Here is a 17,489-nt window from a genome sequence, read left to right as displayed (position 1 = left end):
TCTAAAGTAACTTTTTTGTCACCTACAGCACACAGAACTTCAGGAATGGAACACTCTAATCCTACATATGGGCACAGTAGTTGGCTGTAACTATGAAACACAAAGTCTTGAATATTCAACCCACCTATGCAGACAACCATTGAGCATCCTCAAGGCTCTTCTCTAAGGTCATTAGGCATTTCTCCCTCCAAAAACCATCTTTAGCATCATGTGCGTTAATGTACTCCCTAAGACCACACATTCTTCTTAGATAACCAAGGTACCCAAAATAAGGGCTTTTTAGATGTTAAAACTGCAGCCTTCTAAAAATACTTCATATTAAAACTTACAAAAAGCACAAGGAAAAAAGCCACTAATTACTTACTTCCAGTTGGTTGAATTAATTACTATTCCAAAAATGCATATACTTAGGGGAAAAAAAAAAGTCAGCTTTTTGACAGTTTGATCTAATACCCTAATACAATATGCACCAGTGCCACATGATGAATGGAAAGCTAAACCAAAATGGAAAATATACATGAGAGTAAGATTGAAAAGATAAATTATTTTCTTATTTGGACATGTCCTGTTAGAAAAAATGATACCAAAATGCTGCTTCCTAAAGTTAGCCGAATTCTGTGTACACAGGCAGTGAGTGATGAAGTGTTACATAAAGTATCCAGCAAGTTTTTCTCCACAGAAAGCCTGAAGTATCTTTTTTTTCTACCTGTTGAAAGCATTGTCCAGTGCAAGAAAAGAGAAGAAAAAGACTATTGAAAGTACTTTAAACTTTAAGTATCTCCCTGGATAAGGAAGATTCTCTTTCCAAGTTTATCGAACATGGATTTTAAATAAATCTGGTAAGTGAAAAGAGGAAAGCATTGAAACAGCCACATAAATACCTTCTTTAGAGACACATACAAATTTTGACACAGAAGAAATGGAAAAGGGAAGGAAAAACCTTTTCTCTGATTCTGAGCAAGGGCAAGTGTGACCCAGTCACACTGTCTCAGTCCTATGAGTCAGCTGCAGTTTGGTAACTTGCCATTAAAGAATTTCCCTCCAAATAAGGCAACAAAAGGCTTTGATAAAAGGCTAAGATATATATATATATATATATACTGCCTAAAGGGGAGAGATATCTCTCTTCTCTCAGAAACCAGGCATATCTTTCCACACAGACCCAAGTATTTGCTACATTTGCTCTTTGGCTCCTGGTGCTCATCTCCAGGAACTATTTAGCCAGGGCTTTCTCCATTGCCACCACATTTATCTTGCTATCAGGGAGGAGGAGGGTAAGGTTTCCAGCACACTTTCATCACCTTCCATGGTTTGTGTCCTGCCTGTCCTGTCTCTTTTGTTTTTGTCTTAGTGTGTGGCATGTCACATGCAGCAGACACTGAACCAACCAACAGGAGAACAGCTGCACTCCTGTGCTTGTCAGTAGCTGGGCTTTTGTCTACACAGCAATTCTCATTGCTGTCACTGTCATCTCAGCCCTGCGGATCTCCAGTGGTTTTCTCCTGCTGTTTCTAATAACTCTTGAACTCCTAACCTAACAGCATTTTATAAGAAGGGATAAAATATGTTTTAGAGTTGGAAAAAACCAAGACTTTGTCCTACCTACATATTTCAAGCTGCCAAGAGCGAGACTAATCTCAGACAGCTGTAGTTGTCTACCTCTGAGCTAGTTTCACAGGTTGCTTTTGCAATCAGCAGAAAGAAGTGGACTTATCTAAGATACAGCTCACTGAATGTCTCTCCTGGGCACAAGACAGATCTCTTGGATGTCTGCCATACAGCAAGATAACTGCATCCTACAAGAGCCCATCTTTCTCTATCAACCACCAAGAGAGCCCATACAACAAGCTTAGAAGCCAGGGTCTAAATGTCTTCGTTTATGTTGGGATTTCCAGAGCTCCTCTGCTTGTGGAGAACAGCTCCATGTGAAGAACACAGATGAATATGTAATAGGGGCAACCTCAGTGATCTGCAGCTTGAGATAACCTCATCATAAAGCAGGGAGCAAGACTCCCATGACAGCTTCCTACAGATCTCTTTTGCCTTATTCTGAAGTCTGTGTCAGTGGTCAATGATGAAGACAAAATATTGGCGATTGTGGAATTTGGGTCTGATCCAGTCTGCCTAGTTCAACACTAAATCCAAACAAATGTAGCAAAAAAAGAATAAACACTTTGCTCTCAGATATTTTCCAAGGAGAAAAAGACAGATAAATCTCAGAAAGGCTGACTCAGTCTCATTGAATTTCATTTGGAATTTATCATTTATTCCAATATTACCACCATGCAAATTCCTAAAAAAGCTGAATGTTTGTTTGATTCATTAGCTCATAGTTTTGCATTCACCTTTTATAGGCTGGGTTGGGCTGAGTATGCAGAAATCAAATGCTGGCAGACTGCAGATTAGAAGGATTTATTGTATGCCTTACAGGAAGAATCTAGACATAACTATCCCCAGGAAAATACTCACAAAGCATGTATTCCTCTTTAACATAGAAGCCAGTGGGTGGTAACAGGCTGCTCAAGTTATCCATTTGTCAGTACACAATAGGTGATTAAAAAGCTTTTTATTGATTTCCTGGGTGAAAATCTGTGACTACCTTCATAGCTACCAGTATTATATGTAACAGCAAGATAGCCCTGTGGGGAAAAACAGATTTTGCTTTTGGGTTAAAAACCTACTTGTACTGAGGTTTACTTGGAAACCAATTACACCTTATTAGGAAGTTCTAATATTTTGACACTAAATTCAGGTTTTTGAAAATCTGTTGAAAATAATTTGTTTTTTTTAGAGTTAATGAAGGAAAAAAAAAGAAATCTCTACAAATGACAAGAGCCATGTGCTTACCTGTGACTATATACAGAATCACCTCCCTGCTCAAAGCAGGAAAGTGGACAAACAATTCCCACAGCACATGCATTTGCTCTTATTTTTTAATATGTTCTATCCTGTTCTTCAGAAATCTTAAAAATATTTCATAGAATTCAGTATTCTGGAACAAAACATATTAAAGCAAACAACTTTTTCCAGACTATTTATTTGCTTCTTTTTGGAGTGAGTTTAAGTATATTTTTTTAATTTGCTGAATATGATTTTTATCAGATGGAAGAAGCCAAAAAAGGAAAATACAGCCAGATGAAACCTAAGGAAGGTATGAACTAGATAGAAATTGTCACACAGTCAGAAAAACACAAGTCTGTTGGGGGAAACAAATAAAGAAAGACAAATGGGTGCTAGGGGAAGTAGTGGAAGAACACAGACCACTTCAGAGTGGGCTGTTTATCATGACATTTCATGTATGGATTGATCATTGGCTAAGTTATATTAAAATTATCCTGTCCTCGCTTTGGGTGGTGCTGAAATCTGAAGTCACATTTCTCCTTTCTTCCAGATACAGTGTAACAATCTGAAATTATATATCTTTAAAATGTATTAGGGGAAAGAAAAAAATCTTGGTATCAATTGTTTTCACTCTCAGCACATTTCTAGCAGATTCCAAAATGTCACAGGATTTCATAAGCTGCCTCTCATTATTTCAGTCCTAGAAATGGTGGTTGCATCATTTTACAACACTGTTTCTGAAATTTAATAACACAACACACAGAAGCTGCAGTCTAAGGGAGTTTACAATGAAAATATCATAGATAGAAATCTTAATTAAAAACTTGCCCCATTGTAAGCCACTGAACATCAGAAAATGTTAAAAAAAATGAATGATTGCCCTAAAAACATATCCACATGAATTATATACCTAATCCTCCAGATTCTTCTGTGCCTGCAGTTTCCTGTATTTTTTATTACTGTTTCCTTATTCTCTCTAATTGCCTGCTGAAAAACAATCTGGAAATAACAGCAGTGTGATTCACCTTTACCCATAAGAGTTGAACCTCATGGTTTGAAGTGAAAATGATAAACAAAGAATCAATGATTAGCCAGAAATACGACTTATTACACTGGTCAAAGAAAAGCTGGAGTTTTTTCCTAAAATTGTGTTGTTTATATCCACTAACTATTAGCAAGTTCTTCTGCAGACTGCAATCTCCTCCTCAGACTCCTGTCGCTAAAACACCCCTGACAATACCCAAGATTCTGTTAAGATCTCAAGACCTCACCCCCTCTTTCTCTTCATCTCCTCACCACATCCTTAGCTGGAAAATAAACCCAGTTTGCTCTGGCTTGCCTTGAGTTTTTGCATTTTGACTCATGCATTGGCCATTCCCACTGAGCAAACTAGTCAAGAATCACTAAGGGTTGAGCTGCCTGTACCCTTCCCTCTGTAGGTGTCCCTTGTCTTTCTAGCACCTGATTGTCAGAAAACTTGTAGGAAGTTACTCTCTCATAGATCTGCTGCATCTTTTTGAAATTGGCTGATAAATTAAAAAGTTATTAGAGGGCTCAGGGTTTGGACATAAAGAGCTTCCTCCCCATTCCCATCACACTCCGAAACACTTCAATTATTCCAATACATTCAGCTTGCAGAATTTTCAAAGAGAGAAAGGAAAGATGTCACATTAACAGAGTTAATTCTAACTTGCTCTCAGCTCAGACCAGTAACTCTAGCACAATAATAGTTATGGTGGTGGTTTTGAACAGGGAGAGCAGAGTATTCTCTGTACTGCTGTGTGTCTTTACACAGAGCAGTAATTGATAGAGGGGACACAAACTGATAAAGCATTCAGGCACTTGGAGTCCTTCATGCCAACATTATGGAGACTAAGGAAGAAGTCAAAGTCTCCAAGATGTTTGGATACAAAAGCAAAACTGTAAGGTTAAACTGGAAAGAGTGGAATGCTGTCTACCATCAAATACAGCATGAGCCATCTGTGCTGTGTATCACCAGCCTGCACATTCATTTGTGATTCCCAGCATCACCTTCAATCCCCCTTTCCAGCCCACTCCTGGTTGATAGGGATGCTACTTTCCTTCTAGTTCAGTCCTGTGTCTTACAAAGAGTCCAGGCTGATTTCTGCCATGTCTTTAATCACCCTTAGATAAATGAAAGGGTTAATATCTTATAGGCAAACAGTCCCAACCATTCTTTTCATGGCAGTATGACTAATAAGAGGAGGACACAGGATTATTCAGGACACAGATAATAAGTCTGAAAATGTGAAGTGTTAACCAGAAAGAAAAGCAAAATGTGAGGAAATGTGAACTTTAAAATGAAATTTAATTGATCTCAAGAAGAATGTCTAAAGAAGTTAGACAGGAAAGACATATGAACAATCCAAGAGATGGAGACAGTCCCTTTTTGTTCCCACTCAGGCTTTTTTTCCTTTCAACTTTTTCAGTTTATCTACTCTATTAAAATCTCTTACTCCCAGACTCTTGTTCAGAAATCTCATTAATCGAGATGTAGGAACATAACAATGAAGAGAGCAAATAGATTTTGATTCATAGATGCTTAAAGCTGCAAGAGATTGTTCACACTATTTATTTTGATGTCTCATATAACAGAATCATTCGTCTGGATTTCATGCAGTAATTCCAGCAATGGAAGAAGGAGAAAAATCTTATGCATAAATAAAGTGTTCTGAGATTTCATATTCACACGTACACACACAGATATACAAACTCAGAAATTAGCCATCCAGAATATTTAAAATAATTCAAACATCCAAAAAGAAGAAAAAAACACCAGTGAAGAATAGCCAGAAAATGCTGCCAGATTCCCTTTATGCATCATATGCCTCCAGCCCCCCAGCTAGGGGAGGGGTGTTTCAGAGAAAATGATCTTATTACCTATAGATAGGAATGTTTGTCACACTCATGTTTTCTGGGAGCTCAGCCTGCTCACTGTGAATGTTAATTTAAAGAACACAACAGCAAAAAACAACAAAACTAGAGAAGATTGTCCTGTTCCAATTTCTGAAACTTCCTTCTCTCTTTTCCTTCTCATAATTCTAGATCCAATGTGGATGCTTGCCCATGCAAATCTAGGATATCTTTTGTTTGTTTTCATCAGGGGCTGGAAAATAATCCTATAGTCAAAAAGAAAGAATACAAGGAGAAAAGAAAAAATCAAGTGGATCTCTAAACATACCTCAAACAAACATGGGCACTGGGTGTCTCTTAGGCACCTTGGCAATGAAAGTAATGGTAGTTACAACAGAGCTAATACCTGCCTTCAAGGCAGATCTAAAACCTCCAGACCTCTTCACAAGTTTTTGTCGAAGCATATTATTGAAATAGGAGTGGGAGAAAAGACACAGTGGTACAGAGATGGGAGAACTTGTTTAGAAAAACATAAGAGACCAGGGAGGTCTCATGCATTGGAACCCTTCAGCCACTGACACCCCTCATTCTGCTGAAGTCTGCCCTGTTCTTCCTGTGAGACTCCTACAGGACTGTTCCTCCTGGGAAGAGTTTAAATTGGGTTGAGACATCTTTCTACATCTCAGAAGGAAGGTAGGTTAATTCCAGACCTCCTTCCCTGGGAGATAACTAGGTAATAATCCCCACATCACAGTGAAATTTGGCCTGAGGGCCTGATTTACCAGTAAGAATTTTGGTCTCCTTCCTTCATTTCAGTAAACTATTTTTACATGGTTTGTCTTGCACAGAGAAGGAGGGGATGTTTTCTGTGAACTCTGCTGCTGAAGCTGAGTTCATAAATATCAAAGAAGAAAGAAATGCAGATGAATGGCAGCAGCAGTGAAAACGCTGAAGCAAGGAAGAGAACGGGATAAGAAGGAGAAATGCTTGGGAGGATCATTTAAAAGCTGCAAAACAAAGTATTTGTTTTGCAGCAATGGAAACATCTGAAATGAGAAAGCAATTTGCAGGCTATTTGGCCTCAAAGCTCCAGCATGATCAAACAAATACGCCTGGAGAAAAAAATAGATCAGGATCTTTTCATGTTGTTAAGATGCTGTTTTCCTAGTTTCCCTCCTCACTGCAGAATTAGCTGAGGAACTCGCAATTTTAACTGTTCCTTCAAGGGTTTAAATGGCAACCCCAGTACAAGACACTGCTCAGTCTCAAACTCAAGGGTCACTTTTCTCCCACTTACCCAGCACTCTTGCAGGTTGAAAATTGCCACTATGAAACAAAACATCTCTCTGCACCCTTGTCACCATTTTCCCTTGGGTGTGCATCTGAAGGGCTCCCCTTCCCTCACTGCTTTCCTTTCTCCACTTCCCAACATCCCCTATTGCTTGCAGCACAGGAACAAACTCGAGTCACCTCTGCAATGGGGAAGGTCACCACTCTCCAAGCAGGCAGTGGAATTCATTACAGTCAGGAGTGCATTTATTTAACAAGTGGAGGATACAGGCAGAAGGAAAGGGCCCAAAATTAGGTGTCCTGAGAGTACTCTGATTGAAATAACCACAACCTCTCTGGAATCGTTACAGATTGTTGTTGAACATCAGAGCATCATCAGAACTAAGCAATATGTGATAAGTTGAAGTGTCCTAAGACTAAAACAATCCCTATTTTTGTGTTCCCAGCCATACAACAGCAAAGGTGTCTCAGATATTACTGTATCCTTTCCATCAAGGTAACTGCAGTTGCCACTGCTTTCCCTGCTGACAACTATTCTGAGTCAACAGTGATTCCATGGTCTACTTACAGGACCTTAGCCATCAGCTGGATTTTTGGAGGGGTTTATAAAGACTTTTGTACTAATGGAAATATTTCTGGAAACTGATCCTGATAATTTATCTTCATTATCTTACACTGAGTGAAAGGCTTGAGCACCCACCTCTTGTTTCACAACCTTGCTGATGTTGTTTCCACATGACATTCCCATTCCTAGGACCTTCTTTGACCCAGCCCTAGCAGCTATGCATACAGTGAAACAATCTGGATCTTAGTGAACCTGGGAAGGCATCAAAGGTGATGTGCTCCAGGCAAAATAGTCTATTTCCAATTCCTTCAGCTTCACATATTTTAAAACCAGATTTGATATATAATTTCTGAACTTTGGTTGCATTATGGTATTACCTTAACGACACCAAATATCTTTGAATAATATGTTCTGTAGACCTACAGACAGTAGGATCACATATTGCAAGGTGACAACTTAAAGCTGGTTTTCAAAGGGATAGTAGTTTCAGAAGAATTTAAAGTTTCAGAGTTTCTTAAAACAGGAAATACTTTAAAGCATTCTATGTTAATGTGACAAAATAGTATTGTGCTGATGATCTATTAAACCTGAAGAAGTGAACCCTAATAAAACCTGAAATAATAGGATGAGAAAAGATGGAAAACAAACACAAGTTGTATCTTAAAACTGCATGCTAAGATAGAGCAACACATACGTGGATATCATTTTATCAGGACAAGAGATGTATGTGACATCAGCTCAAATACAAAACATCATGTCACTTCAATATACTCTGAGAACAGTTTGAAGTAAAATCAATTCAAATTGCCCTGGCTACATGCATCACTCTTTTAGCAATATATAACTTTTTTAGTCTGTATTGTTACTACAAAGCATTGCTAAAAAATAAAGGCACTCTGTTTCGGTTGGTTTTTGGGGGTTTTTTTGACTGTGCCAACAGACCATGCTTTGCATAGGGAAAAGAAAAATATTTTTTAATAATTTTGTAATCAGCTAATGCTCTGAGCCATGAACTCAGACTAACCCAATCTAACAGGTAAGCTAAAAGTTTTATGGATCATCATAAAGTCAGCTCGTGCTTTTTAAAAGTGCAGCTCCACTGTCTGATTCTGACCTCCAGCATAATCTAAGTGCTTTGTGAGGAAATATTTCATTTCATTTGCTTGAAATTTATCCATGATTATCTTCATGTGACCTCATGTCCTTTACTTATGAAAGACTGTAAAAATCTAGGACTGGTTGGGTTTCTTTATATACCCTTTTTATCTTCAGTGTTCAAATTAAAGCTAGGTCAGACTGATTCTCATGCTAAGAAATCCTAAATTTTGCAAAATGTCAGGATGAAGTTTATTTTTCATGTATCAACATACCTAACTTTCCCAAATCCTGCTTGTTTACATGATAAGAGTAAGTGCTAGACTGCAATGTCATGTAAATACTTATTTGATTTTAAGATTTTCTTCCTTGGAAGCATCATTTGAATTAGACTCAGACTGATTTCAACAAGATTGGCCTTACTTTATATGATGGAATAGAGTGAGGCTTTATATGATGGAATAGAGGAAGGCTTTACAAATACCTCCTTTTGGGAGGACTTACTGAATGAGACATTGGAAAGTGAAAAATCAGAGCTCCCCAGTCCCAGAAGCAGGAGGTTCACAGGAAATCACACACCTGTGTTAAATACATCTGGAGGAGATTTGCTGAAATCTCTGGGAAATAGATGCACTGCAGGTTCTTGCTGGCATTTCAACTCTCAGTCTCAGGTCAGCCACTCTTAGAAATACCTGCTGTAGTCTTGATAAATCTTATCCCTGCCAAAAGCAGACTAAATTGAGTACCCACCTTTTGAAGTTTTTTTTTTTAGGCAAAATCTAAGCAAGAGGGTATTCCCTTCAAGGCAAAGGTAATTTTGGACCTTACTTAGGGTTGTCATAGTCCCAAAAGAACAATTTAGCCAGTAACTTTTACTAGTCACGATTTCACTCTCGCATTGGATGCGCCTAAATCAAACTGGCAACATATCAAAGTCAAAACACAACAAAGTTTCTGGAGATTAAAAAAAAATACTAAAAACACCCTATAAACAAACAACTCTGTTATATACCTATCAAAACCAAACAGAAAAGGTACTCAGTGTAGAGTCTGATAAGTAAAATTTAGTACAAGAAATACCAACATAGAGCTCAATCCCTTCACGTTGTCATATTATAATTGCCTGTTCTGTTCTACCTAAGTGTTCTTATGATTATATTCAAGGTTTCAGGCAAGAGGTGCATGATTGAAGAAGTATACTTCAGAAATAACATCTGCTTGGCACTTTCTTGAAGTTCCTCAAATAATAATTTTCAGTATTTCTGTAATAGAATGACTAAAGGAGATGGGGGAAAAGAATAAGGCAAAGAACAACAGTGAGGAAAACCATCTATCCAATTATATGGTCACTTCCCCAGGGTGGTGACACATTATGTACCAAGATTTATCTGATTTTATATTGTTATCCCAGACAAGCTGCAGCCACTGTGGAGCCTACCAACATGTTCCTTTTGCTGTTTTCTGCTCTTAGCCAAATTTTCTGAAGCTTACTCAGATGGAACATTCTTATGCCTTCCACCTACCTTCTGTGACACCCAATTAAAGTGCAGTTGAGTGGAAAGAGCCCAAGACAATTCCATTATGCAGCAGGATGAGAGAGAAACATCAGTTCCTCTGCAAAATGGGTTGCTACTTAATGACACAGCGAAAGATTTTTTATAGAAATATAGTTGTTAGAATAAACATGTGCTGCTTATTCAAGGTTAAAAATGCTCAAGGATTTTTGAGTCCATTGACAGAAATTTGCTGTAGATATGCAGAAATATTTATTAAGGATTTCACTCAGTTACAGAAGCTGAGGTTGCTGCCTCCCAATCAAAAGTTCAATATCAGTTAGGTTTTTTTCTATCTGAACTACAGGTATCAGTTCTGAACACCAACATTTTTAAAGCTTTTAGAGATGGCTTCAAGCTATGCTGGTTGACAAGAAAAACAGCCTCAGGTGGGAGAGAAAGGCCTCAGAAAACTTGACATTGTAGTCAGTCTCAATTGCCTAATACCCTTATAAAGGGCCTCTAGTCATGTCAGAGATATCATGTGTATGTGAAGGAAAATGGCTCAGACTAAAACCACACCCTGAGACACACAACCATGTTACAAAATCTCTCCTCTTGGAAAGAAGGGATTTGAGGCAGAGAGCAGTGTCTTTTGCCTTGTGGAATTGTGTTTGGCATATTAAACATCTGCATAAATATATCTATATAGAACTGTGGACAGAAAAAGGAGCTGGGCTAAAGATGGATCACATTTAATTATCTACAACCTTGAAGCCTTAAAGATGATAGTTTTAGGGGATTTTTGTTTCTCTAAGAAAACCACTAGCAATTAAAATTTTTACTACTCGACAATCTCTGAAAGTATATTAAAAATATTTATCAATAGTGTTTAGTGAAAAGTAAACTTAATAATTTTATTCTATGCCAAGAGATAGATGTTCAGGGACAAAAACATTTTGGAGACAAAATTATCAGATCAGCCTACGTATCATCCTAATTATTCTAGACTATTAAGCAAATATCTTTGTCATTCAATAGCCTGGACTGTGTAATTTCAGAGGCAAACACACTTCTAGTGCATTTGTTTTAATGGAGGTTGAAGGGTTGCCGATGAGCAGCTTGGCTTGCCAGGGGAAAGCAAAAAGCCTATTGAACTCCCTTAATTCCATGGCTACAGCATCCATGGGGCAGGGCTTTGCAGGGAGCACGAAAAGATGGGTTTTCGTGGGTGGGAAGTGGTAGCCTTCAGGGGTTGTAAACAGAAATGTTTTCACCTGCTCTCAGTTTAATCACCACCCTGCTTAGTCTGTGGTGTTCCTCACGTATTTCAGAAATTGTCTTACTTTCTCAAAGTTTCTGATGACCACAACCTGCAGAGTCAGATCCAAGTTAAGCTTATGTATTTGTATTTATATCACTCCAAGTGTCTACAATCATGCAGTAGTAAAATCACAGAAAAAAAGTCATGTCTTAAATTGAAGGGAAAAAACCAAGATGGTAAAAAAAACCCAAAAAAACAAGCCACAAAAAACACCTCAAAAGACCCTAAACCAAACCAAAACAAACAAAAAAAACCCCTACACCAAAACCAACCAGAAGCAATTTTTTCAACTCCTATGAAGGTTTAACTCTGATTTTGAAGGCCTGCTAAGAAATAATTTTGAGCACATTTCTCAAGGACCAGCCCAGAGAGGAGACATTTTAACAAAATCTATTAGTGAACAATAATTCATGCTATCTATCATATTGTGCCATTCATTCATGCATGATCTAACAAGATGACATTTAATACAAAATAAGAATGATGAAGGTCACAGGAATTTGCACAATTTATTATTGGTGTCAAGCCAGATTAGTTTAGCCAGTGCTTGACTAAAATTTGCCTAGGATGACTCTCTCTGAGTAAAAGATTATTATTTGGTGGATATTCCCCTCTCACACTTGGTTTTAAACTGTGAGAGCAGAACTGACTGTGGGGAGTTCTCTGAATCTCACTGGAAGAGGTTTATTCACATCTCGTGTCATGATTCTGCCCCTGCTTTCACTTACTTTTCCAGATCCCTACAGTCACTCTTCTCAATAACCCACCTAAGGACTCTGAAAAAATGCAGGAGCAATGTGATTCTGTTGGGAACCTGACAGAGAAACACCCCTGGGAGACGAGGGGGGATAAAAGAACACATGGTGTGTATGAGCAATGCCTTTTTTAAGCATACCTTTGAGAGCTGACCTAAATAATCACCTGCAGGAATGAATGGCCCCTTTGAACACAAGTCAAAAATGATCCTGCTTAATTAACCCATCTGATAGTTTTGGGATTTACTTTTGAAGACACCAAACCATTTTAGTTCTTTGGTCAAGACAAACACAAATTTGTAACAAATTCTAGTTTTTGTTGAAGTATAATTCACTAACGTGTATAAATGCAGAAGCTGTTCACTTTTGGAAATCCAGTCAAAGCTCAAAGAATCTTGCCACAGATTTGGGTGATTTTTAAATCTCTTTTTAAAATACCACATTTGTGCTCCTGTGAATGATTCAGACACTGCTCTCGTCCATCTTTAATGAAGTCATCAGAGTTACATCAGGGTTAATTAAACCCAAGAGGCACCAAACTTCAGTGTGGATTAAACAGGATGTCTCATAAGCCTTGGATATGAGAATGAATAATATTCAAATCTGACAAGCACCTATAATTTCCATATTCTTCCTGGATGCATTGGTTATTCTAGTTCCCTCGTTACATGACAAAATTTGTCCACAAGACTTGACATCAATTTCTACTTCATTTGGAATCATATAAACATCATTTATATCACCCAGCGTGTAGCACAGGGTTAAGCTACACCTCTGGGTAACAAACAAATCTAGACTGAGTTTCCATGGATTCATCATGAACAAAGTAATGTCTTTGAAGAGGGAAGTCAAAAAAACAACACCACAAAAAGCCCTTTGGTCTGAGCAATTTTAAGTCCTAATGCAACAAGCCTGCCTATGAAAATTAATGCTGTAAAAGCCCTAGAGAGAAACCTGTAGAAAAACTAATCCATCACTACAGCTAGAGATGGGAAAGGCTTTTTCTCTTAAGCTTTTTTTTTCTTTCTTTTTGAGACAACAATACTTTCATCCAGCTGAAATTATTCAAATAGTCAAGGAAGAATTTTTTTACCTTCCTTTTTTAAGTTTTCAGCTGAATCAATCCCTCAGTTAGCTTAGAATGTAATCACATTGATATTAGACTGAGAGGAACAAGTGACCAGAACATATTTTGGTGACACTTTGCCTGTTCAGGATTGTGAGCTTCAGCCACACAATGTCTGTGTGGCTGTAGAGGGAACAATTGCTCCCATAAAGCTGCTTGTGACTTAGACTTCAAAATTACTTAGCTTTTTAAATGCCTTGTTCCAATGTGGTCAAAATTCCTCAAAAATAATATGTTTCAATAAATCTTTAAAACCAGTGCCAGCCTCTTTCACCACCACTTTAAAAGTCATTATATCTTAAAAACATTTGAAAGCCTCCTCTGAATGATTCTACATAATAAAACAAAAAAAATTGTACATTGAATACAATGATCAGTTGCAACATGAAAGTTTTGGCTTTTGTGAGCAGAGAGGAGCAATCCCCATGTAATTTTTAGACTTCTGATTATTTTGGTTTTTAACACTTTGCCTGTTCTCATGGGTGACAGCCATGTCCAATATCAGGCTTTGCCCAATAGATCACAGGAAATTTTGATTGCTTCTACCTTTGCTAAATGTAAACACTTGGGCTCTGTTTTCCCAACATTTGTCTCTACCTCAGGCAAAACATATTGAGAAAGTCTCAGTGAACATATTTCTGTAATTTTCAAGAACAAACATACAATTTAAAAAGAGACAAGGTTTTATTGAAGCGATACAAAACTACCTAGCATTGATCCTTTAAGAAACTTTAGCCTTTGTGCTTCTCTTTCCTCAGCTTTGCTGCATGGGCAGTAGCTGAGAGCAGAACAGTACTAATGTACTGATGGGAGAAGAGGGAGGAAGGAATAAAGTCTTACACCACCACAGTTGTTTCTGCAGAAATGGTCTGGCAGTAGCTCATGGCACTGCTCACACAGACCACAGCCTCGGTGGAGGATCAGAACTTTGGGAAGGGATGTGCCTTTCCTTGTCTGTAAGGCAAAATTCCAGCATTATCCAAACTCCCCCCCACCACAGCTGGGGATGTTTCTTTCTGCATGGATGTGATTTAATAGAGTTCCTTCTCCCTGCTCAACTTCACAAGCTCCAAGCAATCCCTGTGGCTCTTCAAGAATGAATTACCTGGTTGGCTATTCCTGATCTCCTAAATTTCAGCTGAAATCACACCCTATCAGGCAAATAATCAGAACAGTGGGAGGATTTGGGACCTTAAAACAAGACAGGTAAGACAGAGTGCTAATGAACAAAACACTGAGTTTTCAAATGCAGTTGTTTTTCCTCAGTGTATTGAAAATAAATGAAGCTCATTTTCAAGGATAAGAGCATTCTTTGAGCCATATACCTGTAACTGGGCTTGAATTTGTACTTCCACTGCCTTTGGAGAGTTTCATTATTTTTTATAATATTCTAGCTGCCATTCAAGTCTCAAAGAAATAATGAATAATGTAAAATCAATTGCCTGGGAATAGGTTTCCATATAAAAATCCAGTGAGTTGGGGTAATGTGGCTCAATTTTTTTCCCCCCCTCATTCCAGTTGTTCAGGAGCTACTTTTAATCTTCAGCCTCCCAGGTAATTTATATCCAGCAACCAGCTTACAGATTTCATTTCATCAAACAGACTGATGAGAATGATAAATTTTTAGACTGCTGAAACATACAATCCTGACAGGTTTGAGATGCTGTGAATGGTTTCAGGAATCCCTCTTGGGGCAATATTACTTTTTATAGATTTTTAGCTATGAAAAATCCATACTCAAAGCATGTTGAAAGATAAAACACCGTTCATAGATAAGTTTGGATTATGACCTCTGCTAGACATTTTACCAGCTCTGTTGACTGATGGTTGTTGATTTTCATATCATATGAATGATTTTCATATTTCATATTTTCATTTAAAGATGCAGTAATACATCTTTAATTACAATTCCAATCACCTCTAGTGAAGTAGGAGCTACACTGTATACTCCAACGAGCTTCAAGTACATTCACATAATTGCGTGCATACAATATATTTGAAAATTTGACAGTCATGTTCAATTAATCCTTTTTTATTTTTCTATCTTGGCATTGCTATCACTCATTTCTAAACAGTGTCTGTATATCTTTGGTACTTTCAGCCCACAAACAGACCAAAGTCACATTTAAGATGATGGTCTCAGTAGTTTGGCATAAGTCTGCAGTGCAAGTGTTTCCCAAGATAATGAGCAAAGAATTAAAATGATAGGTTGATGTTGGTTTTTTACCTTTTTTTTTTGTTTTTAAGTACATAAAATGCAGTGATTTACCAACATTTCAAGTCTTTTAAAGACTACCAAATTATTCACAGTGAAGATAAAAACCAAGGAACTTTGCAAATGCCTCTTGTGCCTTTTTCACCACTGTGGAAATCAGACTGCATGAAACCTTCATCTATATGCATTTTGAAAGTGCTTTTGAGCCTGAAAACTGGTGGAGGGGAAAAAAAGTGCAGTGCTTCTAACTTCAAAGCAGCAAGCCCTTGAAAGCCATCAAACAAAGAAAAACTTAAGGTCTTTTCATCAAGAACTGTAGACATGCAGGTAAGGTACCCTAGAAATACCCCCAGAATCATGTCTCTGACAATTAATTTCTACACAATGAACAGTCAGGCAAAACCAGAAGTTTGATGGAAAGGTCTGGGACTTTTTTTCATTTGTTTCTTTTAATCAGTAGCTTCCCCATGGAAATCAGAGCTATTTAATACAAAAGAAAGAAATCAAACACTTCCCATTTTCTTCCAAAGAAAGAAAAAGTAATAAACTAGAGATTTGGAGTGTTTCTGACCAGGATTAAGAGTTACTAGCTTTTCAAGTTATTTCAGGTTGTAGAGATAAACACATTATTTAGGACATGTGTCTAAAGAGTCTTTGCTAGCTGTGTCCTCCTGAACTCATCTGGAATTCTAAGCTTTCAATTAATCCTTTGAATTACTGGGTCATTGGAACATACATCCCCACAAAACCTCCTTTAAGTACTGTTAAAATATTCATAAGCTTCAATCAATAAATTACATGGGTTTTTTTCAGTGGCATGTTCACATCAGGTGTCAAAAAGATTATCTTACTTGGTTAAATTTAAATGAGAAGTTTCTTCTGTCTGTAGAACAAATGAAAACTAATATCATTAATCTTGATACCATGGATATTAACAGTATTTGTAGCCTACCAAATTTGTGCACTCTGGTGTCTGAGAGCTCCCAGTGTAGATTAGCTTTTCTTCATATCAAAAGTCAGGAAGTAGTCATTTGCACACCAATAAAAGCATACATAGCTCAGGACACCTCCAATTACTTTCAGGGATCAATAATAGAAATGTACACTTTCTGATTTGGTACCAAATAAAACAGATCATCAGAAGTGCCTACAAGAATGAAAGAGAAGATTTTGCTGTTAAAATTGAACTTCAACTGAGTTGACTTAAACTTCTCTCTCAGCACGGTCCTGATCATCCTATTTGACGAGGTACACCAATATCATAGCAAAGGTTGTCCTCATGGATTGCTAGCTCATCTGTAAATTAGAAATCAATGAAAACTATAAAAGAAAAGAGTTACAGTATCAGCAAAGTATTTCCATGAAAAAGATCTGGAAAAGTCTCTTGACATCTGAACTGAAATCAGACCCCAAAGAATCTGACACTCGGTAAGAACTCGGCCAGAAGGAAGAAAGATTTTGTTGGTTTGTAGTGCTGTGCTTAAGGTTTAATCGAGTAACACCACTAACCCCCACCTTAACACACTTTACCATACTCACTAATGACTTGTCTGGTTTCACACCTACCTGTAACATAACACTGGCACTAACTCAAAAGTTGTGGTAATTCCCACAGATTAAGACAAAAACTGTGTAGCCAAAGAGGAGTTGCTTATATGGGCCCACTGGAACTCTCCAGGAGGGGCTGAAGCCAAAGTGAGAGGAAGATGTTTTCTCTGTTGTTAATTAAGCTGAACATCCTTATTTTATCCAGGCAGAGTATTTGGTATCCATGGTCCAGAATTTAAAAGAAAAAAAAATAAAATTCCTATAACCTGGTTGCTCAGAACCACAGAGAAATCCTCCATGTCTTGAAATAATCCAAGTTGGCTTGGAGGCTTCAAAGCATTTGAAGTCACAGTGCCCACTCTT

This window comes from Agelaius phoeniceus, chromosome 7, assembly GCF_051311805.1.
Source record: "Agelaius phoeniceus isolate bAgePho1 chromosome 7, bAgePho1.hap1, whole genome shotgun sequence".
Lineage (NCBI taxonomy): Eukaryota > Metazoa > Chordata > Aves > Passeriformes > Icteridae > Agelaius > Agelaius phoeniceus.
The sequence above is the reverse complement of the archived record's forward strand: the minus strand, read 5'-3'. Positions refer to the sequence as shown.